Genomic DNA, 15,682 nt, shown 5'->3' on the forward strand with positions numbered 1-15,682 from the left:
ATAGAATGTGAATTGCCATTCTACACAGTCCCCAGCTTTTAAGAACCAAATGCCTTTACTGTAAGAAAGTAGGTCACTTTCAGGAAGTGTGCCAAAATAAGATATAACTACAGAAAAGCAAAAGAACACCCCACATAAAATGATATATATTTTCTGTGGAAGATAAGCTCAAGGTTTTCCAGATTGGACGCAGTGACCCGCATTAAACATTTTGGTATGTGGGCATCTGTGACAATGGGCATCTCAGAAATCTGAAGTTCGATAGGGTAACAAGTGTCACAGTATTATCAGACAGTCAGCATTGGTTGATAAGACACTGCTTGCACCCAGCAGAATTTAAACACTTCTGGGGTAATGTACGAATGTTAAAGCAAGCACCTCTTCAAAATAGGGGAAACCAAATGCTAGAATTTTAAGGAAAAGCCAGTATAAAATTTTGCTGGGCTCCATAAGCTCATGGTGAAACCTAAACAAAAAGCAGAATCTCCTGAGGTTACTTGCATTTGAAAGACACTTGTTTCATGCCACAAATAAAAATGTGACTATTGTGCTTTGACTGATTGTTTTCCACTGTAATCAAAACTGAATAAAGTTCAGATTCCAAATGACAACATTGCTCAAGAAGTTTAAGTAGGCAGCAACAATTGAACCATCTACAGCACTCGAGAATACATATAGACAGACGATGGAGGACTTGAAATACAATTGAGTCAGATTGCCACAGAGCACAGTGAACAACTTTCAACTCCAAATTCAATGCTGCCATTAGAGGCTGAAGTGACTAAGAGGGGCAAAAGCAAGTGAAATGTCCAACTTCCACACCTTTCAGAATTACTTCCCAAAACAATAATGGGTATCATATGCAGTCAGAGCAAATTTCCAGTTTAAAAAAAAAGTTGAGGCACCAACCACTTACTTTCACCAATAATTCAATCACTAACAGGAAAAGAGAAGGCCCAAAATATTCAAGAAGTTGAAGTAATAAGTCAACCAACGTCCGCACAAATTTACAGGTGGAATGCAAACCAAATTCTACTGACTGAAATGTGAAACATTCAATCGACAGGAAATATCACTAGGAAGAGAGAAACAATATGAAAATATCCAAGACACTCCAAAGGAAAAAAATCACTCATTATGACAGATGCTACACTGACAGCTACCAGGAATAAACATCGAGGACTAAAGCCTTCAGGAAAAGAAATACAAGAAGTTAAAGACCCTGCATTTCAAGACAGAACTACAGATTTTGGGCTATCAAGAACACAGTTCAAGTTAACTGCTTTCTACACCGAAAATTATCATTCTTCCAAGTCTGAATAGATGACGTTTGGGGAGAATGGTCAAACCTCCAGCTCATCCAATTTGTAAAATTAGACATTTGAGGGGAGATTAGGTCATGTTCGATATTATACATTTGCCTGTATATTAATAGTATGTGAGGAAAAAGATTGGAGTTTGCAGGGGTGGGGGTGGGGTGGTGGTGGAGAGCAGGGTACAGGTGTCCATGGATTTGAAAGAATAATATTTGATTGAGTGCAGTAAGCAGCACCCCCTGTGATGATGTCACAAGGACTTGGCCTAAGGAAAGAATGAACTAGCAAGAGATGGACTTGGGGCAACTAGCAATCTCTTTAGTAGTGTTTTTCATAGTCATTTAATCTGTAAATAGTTGCAACAATGCAATAAACTTCATATTGCTCTCACAAAGTTTGCTTGTTAGACTAGAAAGATAACTATCCTCATTTATGCTGGACCATTTTGGGCTTGGAGGAATATCACACTACAACCTGTTCAGCAGGGAAAGGGCAAGTTTAAAATCGTAAAAGATGTTTTAATTTACTAGCTACCTGACTCTCGTGCTAACTTGCTATCAAATAATATTTGACTATTAATACTGTTAAATATATTTAAGTTACCTCTTGATGCAGTCTAATACCTGGTAGTATTATTTTACTAGAATCAAGACACCGAGTTAATTGAACCTCATGTACATACTGAAGCTAATTGTGTTTAAGTTAAACTTCATTATGGTGGTATTATTGTCTAAGCATTTTTCAGCATTTCAATGCAGGCCAAAATGGTGGGCCACTGACAAACACCAGGGGTCTCAGCAGGAATTGGATTCCATTATTTTACGGAGGAGGACTGTTCAGAATACACTCAAACCCTTGACATAAATATTATGCAAATATATCTTGCTTTCTGTTCCTTTTGACATGTTTCTTTAAGTAACTATCACACACCATTCCAAGGAATATTTTAACCAATGCAGTGGAGGGCCCGAGTAATTTTTGCCATGTTAGTTGTTTACAAGAGGGTCATATTTAACAATTCCCCTTTAACCCACGATGTGAAAGAGAACTCCAGAATCAACCCACCCAGCTCAGAGTCAGACCCACGGAATCTGGTTTCTTTTTGGGAGGTGAAACCTGAACAGAAACATTCTGAACGTGACCTTAAGTTTTCATACCTTTAGAAAAATTTCAAAGAAAGGGATGGCTATTGTGAGACAGAATGAGAGAAAAAGAGTACTACGAGAGAGAGAGAGAGAAAATAGTTAGTAGTGTGCAGAAGGCCTTGCATTAACAGCTAAGCAAGATGTTTGTGAGATTTTGACAGAGTCACTTTGCTAAAGTGCCAGAAGTTGGAATCCCGAATTCCACATGCCAGAAGTCGGAATCCAGAATTCCGCAGGAGCAGATTTGGGATTGATCCCGAGCTTGTGTGTGTGCATTTCTTCAAAACAGCTGCCTTTCAAATAATCACCTGTCTCCAATGAAATTGGATTTTGGTGACCCTGGATGGTGGAATCCAGAATGTGGAAATTATATCAGGCATGCACTGATCTATTCTCAATGTAATTCTCTTAGGCATCAAGTTTTTCTTTGGGAGAAGTGGGCATACCCTTCAATCTGATTCCAGGGCATCTTTGGAGGAGGGAAGTTGTCCTTGAAAGGCAAGGCACCCTTTAGAAGATTTAAAGCACCATTTTGTGGAGGTGAAGCACTCTTTAGGGTGTGTAAAGTAGGCAGGTTTGTGTCTCATTGTTTTCTTTGTACATGGAGTGTGAATGCCACTGACTGCATTTGTTGCCCAACCATAACTCCCCTGGAGAAGGTGGTGATGAGCTGCCTTCTTGAACTTCTCCAGTCCTTGGTTTGTCAGTACACGCACACTGCTTTAAAGAAGGGACTTTCAGGAATTCAATCCAATGACAGTGAAGGAACAGAGAGTTCCAAGTCAGGATGGTGAGTGACTTGGAGGGGAACTTGCAGGCAGTAGTGTACCCATCTCTATGCAGTCTTCATCCTTCCAAGTCGTAGAAGATGCAGGTTTAGAAATTGAAAACTGTTGTAGAACCCCTGATGAGTCAGTTATGAAGGGAATGAATGATGAAGGTACTAAGTAATTTGCCACTTTGACCTGGATAGTGTCAAATGTCTTAAGTGTGTTAGAGCTGGTAAGTCCAAGAAAGTACGGATGATCATGGCCTGGCACTTGTGTCTCATCGACACGAATGTTATTCACTGTTTATCAATGTAATAAAAAGAACTGCAGATGCTGGAGATTCCCTACAGCGTGGAAACAGGCCCTTCAGCCCTACAAGTCCTCACCGACCCTCCAAAGAGTAACCCACCCTAACACTACGGGCAATTTAGCATTGCCAATTCACTTGACCTGCACATCTTTGGACTGTGAGAGGAAACCAGAGCACCTGGAGGAAACCCATGCAGACACTGGGAGAATGTGCAAAATACACAGACAGTTGCCCGAGGCTGAAATCGAACCTGGGACCCTGGTGCGTGAGGCAGCAGTGCTAACCACTGAGCCACCATGCTGCCCAATTTGAAACAAAAGCAGAAATTGCTGCAGAAACTCAGTGGTCTGGACTAGAAACTTTAACTCTGCTTTCTTCCCACAGATACTGCCAGAACTGTTGAGTTTCTCCAGTAATTGTTGCTTTTGTTAGTTATCAACCTAAACATGGATGCTGCTCAGATCTTACTGAATATGGACATGGACTACTTCAATGTCTGAGGAAGCATGCAAGGTGCAATCATCAGCAGACATCCCCACATCTGACCTGGTGATGGAGGGAAGATCAATATGAAGCAGCTAAAGATAATTGAACATTGCACATTATCCTAAGGAACTCCTGCAGAGATGTCCTAGAACTGAGATGATTGAGCTGAAGCCATCTTCCGTTGCTAAGTTCTAATCGCTTGAAGATTTCTTTTCAATCCCTGATGATTTGGAAGCACCACAAGCTAAAACAGTTTGGCTATGATGACTGATATGACACCAACCAGTGGAGAGTTTTTCCCCGATTCTCATTGATTCTAGTTTTGCCAGGGCTCCAGGTGCCACGCTCTATCAAAGGCTATTTTGAAGTCAAGGCAGTCTCTCTCACTTTGATTCATCAGTTCAGCTCTTTTGAACCAAGAGTGTAAAGAGGATAATAGCTGTCTTGAATTCAAACCAATCATCAGTGACAAGTTCATGACTGAGCAAATGCCATTTGATTCCATTTTGACAACCAACATCATCACTTGTCTGATGACTAGGATGATGATGATGATGATTATTGAAATGGGAGTTAAACCTATCAAAGAACTGTCCAAGAATGTGTGGAGTTAAGAAAAAGCAGTTTGGGGTATTTGAGTTCCTGTTTACATATTATGATCCTACACAATGGTAATGCTGGACTGTTAAGAACGCAGAAGCAAGCCTGACTTGATCAATAAATGTTTATTATTTGCAGTCAGTTACAATAGTGGTTAATCACTGAACCATGTGGACATGAGGCTGCAGATATTCTTTAACAATAAAACATAAGTTGTTTGCACAAAAAAGTGGTTAGAAACATCTAACACAAACAGCAAAGCATGTTCAATGTGTTACCTATCCCTGTCATTTCATTTTTACTTAATTGATTCTTCCCAGTTTCTTTCCCTTGGATTGTGGGAATAAATTTATGATTCCTTTCATGTCTGCTAATACAAAATTTTCATCATCCTGATGGCCTACACTTTTCAGTTCAATATCAAGAAGATTTCTATCTAAACTCTGACAGTTTGGAAACACCACAGACTAAAACACTTTGGTTACGGTGACTGGTTGCCCTGAAATAAAACTTGATTATATTGCTCGGTGAAACCTTTCTCCTTTCTGAACTGAACTGAAGCAGTTCTTCTAATCTTAGACCTTGAACTTACTGTTCTGAAGTCAAAACCAAATTTAATAGCCTTCATGTGTTTACTCTGTCATACACTCAACAGTATTTTTCTTTCATTAACACTACAGGTCTTTCCTATTTGACACCAATTATAGAGTCATAGAGATGTACAGCACGGAAACAGACCCTTCGGTCCAACCCATCCATGCCGACCAGATATCCGTACCCAATCTAGTCCCACCTGCCAGCACTTGGCCCATCTCCTTCTAAACCCTTCCTATTCATATACCCATCCAAATGCCTTTTAAATGGTGCAATTCGACTAGCCTCCACCACTTCCTCTGGCAGCACATTCCATACACATACCATCCTTGCGTGAAAAAGTTGAATTTTCCCAGACACACTCCAATGTCCAGTGATACATGAATTCAAACAGCAAAGGCAGTAACTGTGCAGGTTCACTGTGATGTCAGTTTCTTTCTTTCTGTGTCTCTCCTGCGCTGATGTCACCATGTGCTTCCTTTGTCTGTACCCCTCCCTTTTTAAAACTGCTGTTATTTTGACTTTTTTTTTCTACAAAGTTTCAAAACAATGCAACAGCAAATGAAACAGTAATTGCTGCTCCTGGAATTTGAGGAAATCACCTCCAACGCCTAAAATACCTCAAAAGAGGAACAGCTGTTACAGCCAGAAAGTTTTCCCGTCTTCCATCTTGGATTACCCAGAATCCTCTCATTTGCTTTCGTGAATAGATGTGCTTGCTCTATTGCTTCAAATGACTTTCTCATTTAAAAACAAATAGTTTCATCTAACTAACTAAAATCCATCAGCCTCTATTTCTTTTTTAAAAATCCAAATTTCAAAAATGGTAATGATTTATTTTATACGTTTATCACACCTCCTCTCAAATAAATAGTGAAAAGGTGTCAGAGAGAGGTATTTTCCTTTTCAATCAAAAGTTATTCTTAGCACTATTCCAATGTTAGATTTGCAGTAATTATATACATATATTAAACACTAATCTTCATAACAACCATATTTACCCAACTCCATTTTGATCATAGCATTCCCTTTTTTTCATTTTTGTCCTGACCAAAATGTCCACTATAAAATTGTTCTTGCCAACCACATGAATAACTTAGAAATTGTATGGCTGTGACATTAAGTACCAGTGAAGCAATCTTTGTCACAAAATGTCTTCAAAGAAACTAAAGGATTATAGCCCCTATAAATAATAGCCTCTTCAAAGTGTTCGAATATGAACATTTCAAATTGCCATAAAGCTAACAAAGGTCTCTTTCTCCACTGCCCAATATTTCCATTAACAAGCATTCAGTTTTTGAAAAAAAACTCATGGACAATGTATGCTTATCTTGTAGTAAAATAACATATATATCAAAGTAATTTGGCGTCATTTACCAATTTCTATCTCATCTGTTTTGTATACCCTCCACCCTGTGTTGACTGGCCCATCTTATCGTAGTTGTCCCCTTATCTGCTGAACCTAAAGCTAAATTCCTGACCCATCCCAACAGTACAGGCTGGGCTTCCTATTGTTTTCACTATATTAAAAAGATACTTTTCTCCTGACTATCTTGCTGCTATATCACACTGCTTCTTCCACCTTTCTGAAGTAACAATTCACGCCATTGAATTCCTTTTTGATTTTAGATGTTCTAATTGATCTTAATGGTTCAACAGAGACAGGTAATAATATTAACACCTATGTTTTCAACAACTAATTTCTGAGATTAGCCTTTTTATCCCCTTTTCATTGATGGTTGAGCATTTTTCGAATGATTTCAGTCCAATGTACATGTTTTTGTTTGTTTTTCTCTGAAATTTGGGATATACATTGGAAGCACAGTGTCTGAATTTTGGTTTATAATTCCTCTTTATCAATTTAAGGATCCTCTGTATGCAGTCTGTATATTAGTTCAGAAGGATGGAGTCCACTTGACTCATTTGGGACTTTTTTAATGGCAAATAGTTACAAGGGAATCCCTTGATTCCAATCATTAAGATATTCCTGACAATAAGTTCTAATCATGTTCATCAGAGTTTTATACCATCATTCCTGTGTTTCTTGAGATTGTGATTGATAAAATGAATAGGTAACTTGTGTTAAATGTGTAACACATTATTTTGAGATTATGCCCTCTGGCATCATCTCAAATTTGAGAAATATAGAGGTTGCATCATTAAGTATACTCAAGGCTGAGACAAACAGAATAAACAATTATCAGGTAAAGGCAGAAAAGTGGAGTTGAGGATTTTCAGATCAGCCATGAGTTAATTGAATGGCAGGGCAGACTTGACTGGTTGATTTCTGCTCCTACATCTTATGGCCTTAATTTTTCCCAAAGTCATTGCTCAGATAATTGTGTTAAAACATTCATAAATGCTAAAAACAAAATACTGATTCCCACTCCAGGTTTTAGGTAGGGGTCTTATACAACCCTGCTTAATTGTTCTTTGAAAGCTGATTCTGCATTTCAAGTGTTACGATTTCCCATTACGTGATATATGGCATGTCTGGCAAAATTTCACCTCATCTATATGTCGTTCTACCCAATAAAAATGTTTCAGTATTGTTGTCTGTGTTTTCCTAATACCTAAGTGATCTATTGTGAGCAATTCATAAAATTTTATTATGCAATTCAGGACTCTGACCTGTTGGATTATTCTTCAGTCCCTCATTAGTATTTTGGCTTTTCAATAACAATATTGAAGTATTAGTACTGACTAAATTTCTGAATAGGCTGTTGATATAAATCTCTCAATTTAGGATGTGTTTGTTGTATTTCTATGAAAGAAGATAGACTAAACAAAGGAACTTCATACTCTTTATCTTTGTCCTTTTCATTTACACTTATGAGTTCAATAACAGAATTTCCAAGTTATCGCCTGTTTACAAGACAATACACACACATCTGCCAGAACTGTTGCTTCTCAGATCTTTGATATTTGATGCTTATCAAAATAAATTTTTCCATAATCGTAATTTCCCTAACTTGCTCAAAAATTGTTTCTGGGAAACCAGTGTGCCCGTAACATTTATTTTTCTTTGAAATTCTGAAAATGTCTGACTAGGTAATTAGTAAGTTTCAGGGACAAGCTCATGAGCATTGAGCCTTTTTTTTAGCACTTCCACAACCTGCACATTACTCTTGTGACAAATTGATGTTCCCCAGTCATAGCTGTACCTATGGTCCAAGCATATTTTGCTATTTTGGCTGCCCATATAGCTTTTCAAATGAAGTGAAATGTCTTTCTAAATGCTGGGTAATTACTTAAAATCTGTCATCCTTATTTTTTTCTACCTCAAATTTATCTGCTAACTTTCCCAGTTCAGCCTAATTCAGATATTTCAAATAATCCAGTTGCTGCTTCTATTCACAGAAAAATCATGTTTATATTCATTACCATTTCAAAAGTTGAATCCATATAATGGACTTCACTACACTCTTATTTGTTTCTATGACCACTTTGTACTAATTTCTTTCAAAGAGGTACAGTTCCTTCTTAAGTTCAATGAATATCAATGTGATAAGACCTCCACTTGTTATGATTCTAACTGACAGTAATACTGGATAAGCCAGATCCCAGAATGAAGCCAGGTTTGAAACATCAGAAGTTTTAACTTTTGCAGTTGGTTGTTAAGGTGATTAATCACATACTCACACTACACTTGCAAATGTTCTTTAATAATAAAGTATTGATTTATTACACACAAAAAAACTTATCTCTGGATGACATTGAGTCATCTCCTGTCTGTGGCTGAACAGGTACCTAGTCTCTAGCAATCCTCCAAGTGCTAGTGGCCTGAGCCATTTTTTTCCTTGCCCAAATATGGAGCTGTCAGCATTGTAGGCAATGACCTGATGGTATCATCGCTGGATTGTTAATCCAGAGACTCTGGTAATGTTCTGGGGACCCAGGTTCTTATCCCACCATGGCAGAATTTAAATTTAATAAAACTCTGGAAATAAGAGTATAATAATGGCCATGAAGCCATTGCTAATTGTCAAGAAAAACTGATCTGTTTCACTAATATCCTTTAGGGAAGGAAACTGCCATTCTAGCCTGGTCTGACAAAAAAAACTGCAGATGCTCGAATCCAAGGTAGATAAGCAGGCGACTGGAAAAACGCAGCAAGCCAGGGAGTTCCGGAGGTGGAGAAGTCACCGTTTCGGGTATAACCCTTCTTCAAACATAATGTTATCAGGCTGCTACGTCTGTACAAGCCCTGAAGAAGGGTTTATAGCCAAAACATTGACTTCTCCACCACCTGATGCCGCCTGGCTTGCTGTGTTCTTCTAGCCTCCTGCTTGTCATTCTAATCTGGTCTAGCCTACATGTGACTCCAGACCCACTGCAATGTGGTTGACTCTTAACTGCACTCTCTGAAATTAGGGATGGGCAATAAATGCTGGTCTAGCCAGTGATGCCTCATCCCATGAATAAATAAACAAAACTGGAGGTTTTTAATAAAAAGGTGTTTGGAATATGGGCCAAACCAAGGCAAACAGGACTAATTTAGTTTACCTGAAGGGCCTGTTTCCATGCTGTGTGATTCAATGCTATCTTCAGATTCTGTTTGTCGATGAGCAGGGCACCTTCGGAATGCCAGTGTTTATCAAAGATGTAAGATAGCAGGCATCAGTGTTTCAGCAGAAAACTGCCAAGTGCTAAGTTGTTCCATGCAAATACTGAGAGACACCATAGGGGCAGGGCAAGAAATTACTGCGGAGAGTTTGATAAAGATGCAGATACAGCAATTAGAAAAGCAATTGAAAATTTGGATTGTATTTTAAGGAAATGGACAATAAAGGAAACTGCACCATTCTGGGTTATGGTGAAACTCTTAATAAAAGTATTCTATGTAGTTTCGTCTCCTTTTTGAATAAAAGCTGTATTTGCATTGGACTATTATTTCACTGCAGGGGGAGTCTAGACTAGAGGACAAGATTAAAATCAAAGGGTTTCCCATTAAAGATGGTGATTAGAAATTACTTCTCTTGGAGGGTCATTGTTCTTTTCCTGAAAATGCAGGAGAGGTTCAGTTATTTAATATATTCCAGGCTGAATTAAACAGATTTTTGACAACCAGGGAGTCAAGGTTAGAATTTTGGAGAGTGGGCAAGAAAATGAAGTTAAGGTCTCAGTCATGATCTTATTGCAGGGTAGAGCAGGCTCAAGGTCCCAATGTCTTGTTCATGTTCATTTCTTACATTGTTCCCCATTCTGTTCATGTGCAAACAGTCTGTCTTGTTCAGGCCTAGCAGTCTGATAACATTAACACTATGTTTGAAAGTGAAGTATTTCAATCTGAAGCAAGGATGTTAAATTTTAAGAAGCAAAATTACGAAGACGTGAGGAACAAATTTGCCGAGGTGGATTGCAAAAGTACAAGAGAAGGCATTACCGTGCAAAGGCATGAGATCATATGATATGTAGCAGAATTAGGACATTTGGCCCATCAAGTCTGCTCGATCATGGCTGATGTGCTTTTCACCCCCATTTTTCTGCCTGTTCCAGCATCCACTGCACTTCAGGGTAGTGAATTCCACAGCTGCACAACACTTTGGGAGAAGTCATTTCTCCTCAACTCTGTCTTAAATTTGCTACCCCTTATCCTAAGACTATGACCTCTCGTCCTAGAATGCCCCACAAGAGGAAGTATCCGCTCCATGTCTATTTTATCCATACCTTTTCTCATCTTGAATACCTCAACTTGATCTCCCTTTATTCTTCCAAATTCCTAAGAATATAGGCCTAAACTATTCAATCTCTCTTTGTATGACAATCCCCTTTTTTGGAATCAGGAGAAAGTGAAGACTGCAGATGCTGGAAAAGTACAGCCAGTCAGGCAGCATTGAGGAACAGGAGAATAGCCGTTCCAAGCATAAGCTCTTCATCAGGAATGTTTCATCAGTTATGCTCGAAATGTCAACTCTCCTGCTCCTCAAATGCTGTCTGACCTGCTGTGCTTTTCTAGCACCACACTTTTTGACCCTTCTCTGGAATCTGGCGAATCTCCTCTGAACTGCTTCCTTTGCCACTACATCTTTCCTCAAATAAGGGGACTAAAACTGTGCATCGTATTCCAGGTACAGTCTCACCAAAGCCTTGTTTGGTTGCAACAATACTTCCTTACATTTATATTCTAAACCTTTAGCTATAAAAGCCAACATTCCATTTGTTTTCTTTATTATCTGCTGCACCTACATGCTAGTGTTCTGTCACTCATGAATGAGGACACCCAGATCCCTTTGCATGGGAGCATCCTGAAGTCTCTCCCCATTTAGATAATAGGTCACCATCCCATTTTCCAACCAAAATGTATGATTGTACACATATCCTCGTTAAACTCCATAAGCCACATTTTGACCCACTCTCCTAACCTATCTATATCCATTTGTAAGGTTCTTATTTGCTCATTGCAGTTTACCATGCTGCCTATTTTTGTGTTGCCTGCAAATTTGTCTTTAGAACTTTCTTTCCTCATATCAAAGTCATTAATGTAGATTGCAAATAGCTGGGGTCCAAGGACTGAAACGTGTTGCACCCCACCAGTTACTTCTTGCCATCCAGAAAAAAAAAACATTTATCCCAATTCTCTGTCTTCTGTCCATTAGCCAGTCAAATTCAAGCATAATAAATTATGCCCAATGCCATATAATCCAATGTTGTGAATTAACCTTTTGTGTGGCACCTTATCAAATGCCTTCCAGAAGTCTAGATATATTATATCTACAGGATACTTTATCTATTTTGCTTGTTACATCTTCGAAGAACTCTAGTAAATTAGTAAAACATGAGTTGCCCTTCATAAAACCATGCTGACTCTGATGCATAACATTTTGACTTTCCACATGTCCTGATACTGCTTTCGTGATAACTGATTCTAACACTTTCCTAACAATTGATGTTAGACTAACTGGTCTGTAATTTCCCACATATTGCTTCCCTCCCTTTTTGAATAAGACCCTTACATTAACATTTTTCCAATCCACTGGAACCTTGCCTGTATCTTGTAACCAATGGATCCATTATCTCCACCACTGCTTTGTTTAATATCCTAGGATGTAGCAACTTGGAGATAGCGAGGACTACTGATGTTGGAAAGTCAAAGAATCGATAAAGGTAAACTCTCTTCCCTTTTAAAAAGCCATAGATGCTTTTGCAATTTTTTTAAATATTTTGTGCTAGTTTTCTTTCATAATTTACCTTAGTTCTTTTTATTAATTTTTTAGTATCCCTTTGTTTATGTTTGAAAGTTTCCTAATCTTACAGCCTGCCGCTAAACTTTACAATATGGTAAATCTTAGTTTTTAACTTGATATTGCCCCAAACCTTGTTGAGTAGCCATGGATTTTTTTTAACCACCGCCCTCCACCCCAACCACTATCTTTCATCTTCACTGGGATATGTTTTAGTTGTGAGGAATTGAGGAGCTTCTTAAATAACTGCCACTGCTCATACCTTTTTAGCATTCCTGCCCAAACTGCTTGGGCCAAAACTGTCCTCATGTCTATGTAATTTCCTTTGTTTCACTCCCGAACACTACTGTGGGACTCCACTTTCTCACCCCCAAACTGAACTTTGATTTCTATTATCTATCTTTAAAAAATATGATGTGTTTTTCAGCAACCATAAATTCATTCAAGGTGCAAAAACTCGTAAAAGGTCAGTCAACTGTAGCTAACAAAGGAAGTTCAGGATTGTATAAGATAAAAAGAAGAGATCTATAAATCTGTCAGACTCAGTTAGTCTGAGGATTGCATTGTTTATAGAATACAGCAAAGGAAGACAATAAACTGATTTTTAAAATGGAGAAAATAGAATATTAATGCAATCTGGTTTAAAAAAACAACATATAAAGGAAATGTTTGGCCAAAATGAATGTGGATCTATTACCGGCAAATTCAGGAGAATTTATAATAGAGCATAAAAATAGCAGAGAAGTTCAATAATTATCTGCTGTCTGTTTTCCTTGAGGAAAAAACAAGGAATCTCCCAGAACTAGATAGCTAAGTGGCTATTGAAGGAAATTTGTGTCAGTAAGAAGATTGTACTGGAGAAGTTAATGGGGTTGCAAGTTGATAAATCCCAGGATCTGCTGTTCTACATCTGAAAGTGTTGAAGGAGTCAGCTATAGAGATAGTTGATGTATTGATTATCATCTTCCAAACTCTTATAAATTGTGGAATGATTCCTGCAGGAGGGAAGGTAACAATGTCACGTGCTTGTGAAATACCAGGTGAGAAAAAGAGATGAGTAAAGAACTGTTAGTCTTGTACCAATAATAAGAAAAGAAGATAGAATCTATTGGAAAGGATGGGAGAATTAGACACTTGGATGGCAATCATCTCTTTGAGAATTGTCACCATGAATTTGCAAATGGAAAATTGCGTTTGATGAACTTATTTGAGGTTTTTACAAGTGTACAAAAAATGGACATGGTATATTTAGATTTTCAGAAGGCTGTTCATAAAGTCTCCTATAGAAGGCTATTAGAAACTTTGGAGTAGGTGGTATGAATTAACGATTGGCGAACAGATAGCAAACAGAGAATAAATCGGTCAATCTGACATTAGCAGGCTGTGGGTCGGGGGGTACTGCAAGGATCAGTACTTGGGCCCCGGCTGTTCACAACATATATCAATAATTTTGACATGGGGACCAAATGTAATGTTTCCAAATTTGCAGATGATACTAAGCTAAGTGGGAATATATGTTATGGAGAAGGTATAACGTGACTTCAGAAAGATTTGGACAGGCTTAGATAATGAGCAAGAACAGGGAATATAACGTGGAAAATATGAGGTATTCCACCCTGGTAATCACAATTGATATATAGAGTATTTCTTAAATTATAACAGGTTGAAAAGTGTAGAAGTACAAAGGGACATAGGTGTTCTGGTTGATAAGTTACTAAAGGCTAACATGCAAGTGCAGCAAGTTATTAAGATGGCTAATGGAATGTTAGCCTTCATTGCAAGTGGAATTGAGTACAGGAAAAGTGAAAACTTTATTCAATTGTATAGGAGTTTGGTTAGACCATACCTGGAATAGTATGTGCAATTTTGGACTCCCTAAACTTCACAAGATATTATTACCTTGAAGAGGGGCTGTTGAAACTCCAATTTGTGTAAATTGAGGTAGAGATTGACAGATTTCTAATTATGGTCGTGAGCTGGATAAAAGTCGTTGAAATGTTTAATCAGTCATGATTGTATTGAATGGCAGGGCAGGCTAGATGGGCCGAGTGGCCCACTACTGTGTCCCGATATCTACACTCAATGTCCCAGCATTCCCTCTCTCCTGCATCCTTTCTTCATCTTCTCTCCTGTGTACTATTCTTCAATTTCCATGCTCACTGGTGCATGGCACTAGGAGTCATCCAGAAAATGCAGCCCTTGAAGTCCTTCTTATTTAATCCTTACCCAGCTTTCTAAACTCTGTCTGCAGAACCACATCCTTCTATCTGATGATGTCATTAGTACTGTGATGGGATATGACCTCTGGCAGTTACACACCCTCTCTCAGTTTGCAACTGCTCAATGGCAGTCTTGACCCTTACACCAAAGAGACAAAGCACCATCCTGAAATCAGGGCTGGAGGCAAAGAAAAGCTCATCTGTTTTCCAAAGTATAGAACCATGTATCATTAATTCTTTCTAACCTTCCATACAAACCCTGTACACTGAACCACATTATGGATATGGCTCTGGCTGCATTTCCCAGAGGAGCAATGGGGTCAACATGTGACTTAATGGGTGATACTTCCACGCATCTGCTTATCCAGTGACACCATGGGACTGCAGCTCAGTTAAGAGGACACCTGCTGTTTGAGTCCTGAAATTCTGGATACAAACCCCAGTTGAGAATTTGAGCATCAAGCCATGGCTGTACTGAGGAGCTGTACTGAGGCTGTGCTGCTTTGTTGGGAGTGCTGTCCTGCACTTGCATTATTTGGAGGCTGCAACTGCCTGCTTGCACAGATTAAAAAGAACAATCCTTGTTAATATCTGGGAGTTCCTGTCCAAAGATGTACAAGTTAGGTGGATGAGCCATGGAAAGTGCAGTGTTAGTGGAATAGGGTGAGGGGGATGGGGGTGGTTGAGTTTGGATGGGCTGCGCAAAGAGTCAGTGTGGACTTGTTGGGCTGAATGGCTTGTTTCCACACTGTAGAGTTTCCATGTCATGTAACTCGACAGTCCAAATGTATGGAGGGATACATTTGTTATGTATCCCTCCAGAGAAATGGAAACTCGTTAATCTCAAAACTTTTCATTGTACATTACAGAGCAATAGAATTATCAGCCTGATGCTGTTGGCTGATCATAAACTCACATGAAATCCAGCATGGGGTGTTGAGCAAAGCACCCACATGAACTGAAATTATTGATTGGAGCCTGGTCCATGAAACTCTAAATGGGAAATTGAACAGAACCTGCCTCAGGCACAAACACAATACAGCAGAATCACACAGAGC

At 38.7% G+C, this 15,682-nt stretch overlaps 1 long non-coding RNA gene across 4 annotated transcripts in view; it reads left to right on the top strand.

The window, feature by feature from the left end:
- LOC122565192 overlaps positions 1-15,669 on the top strand; it is a 39,465-nt gene extending 23,796 nt beyond the window's left edge. For 3 of the 4 annotated variants that reach the window (XR_006316109.1, XR_006316106.1, XR_006316107.1), the window contains 2 exons: positions 12,268-12,328; positions 15,494-15,669. This is a non-coding gene — a long non-coding RNA (uncharacterized LOC122565192). Of the gene's footprint in view, positions 1-943; positions 2,373-12,267; positions 12,329-15,493 lie in introns of those variants that run through there. The other variant, XR_006316108.1, reaches the window with a different exon arrangement.
- The last annotated feature ends 13 nt before the right edge of the window (positions 15,670-15,682 follow it).

The sequence above is a fragment of the Chiloscyllium plagiosum genome, chromosome 31 (genome assembly GCF_004010195.1).
Source record: "Chiloscyllium plagiosum isolate BGI_BamShark_2017 chromosome 31, ASM401019v2, whole genome shotgun sequence".
Classification (NCBI taxonomy): domain Eukaryota; kingdom Metazoa; phylum Chordata; class Chondrichthyes; order Orectolobiformes; family Hemiscylliidae; genus Chiloscyllium; species Chiloscyllium plagiosum.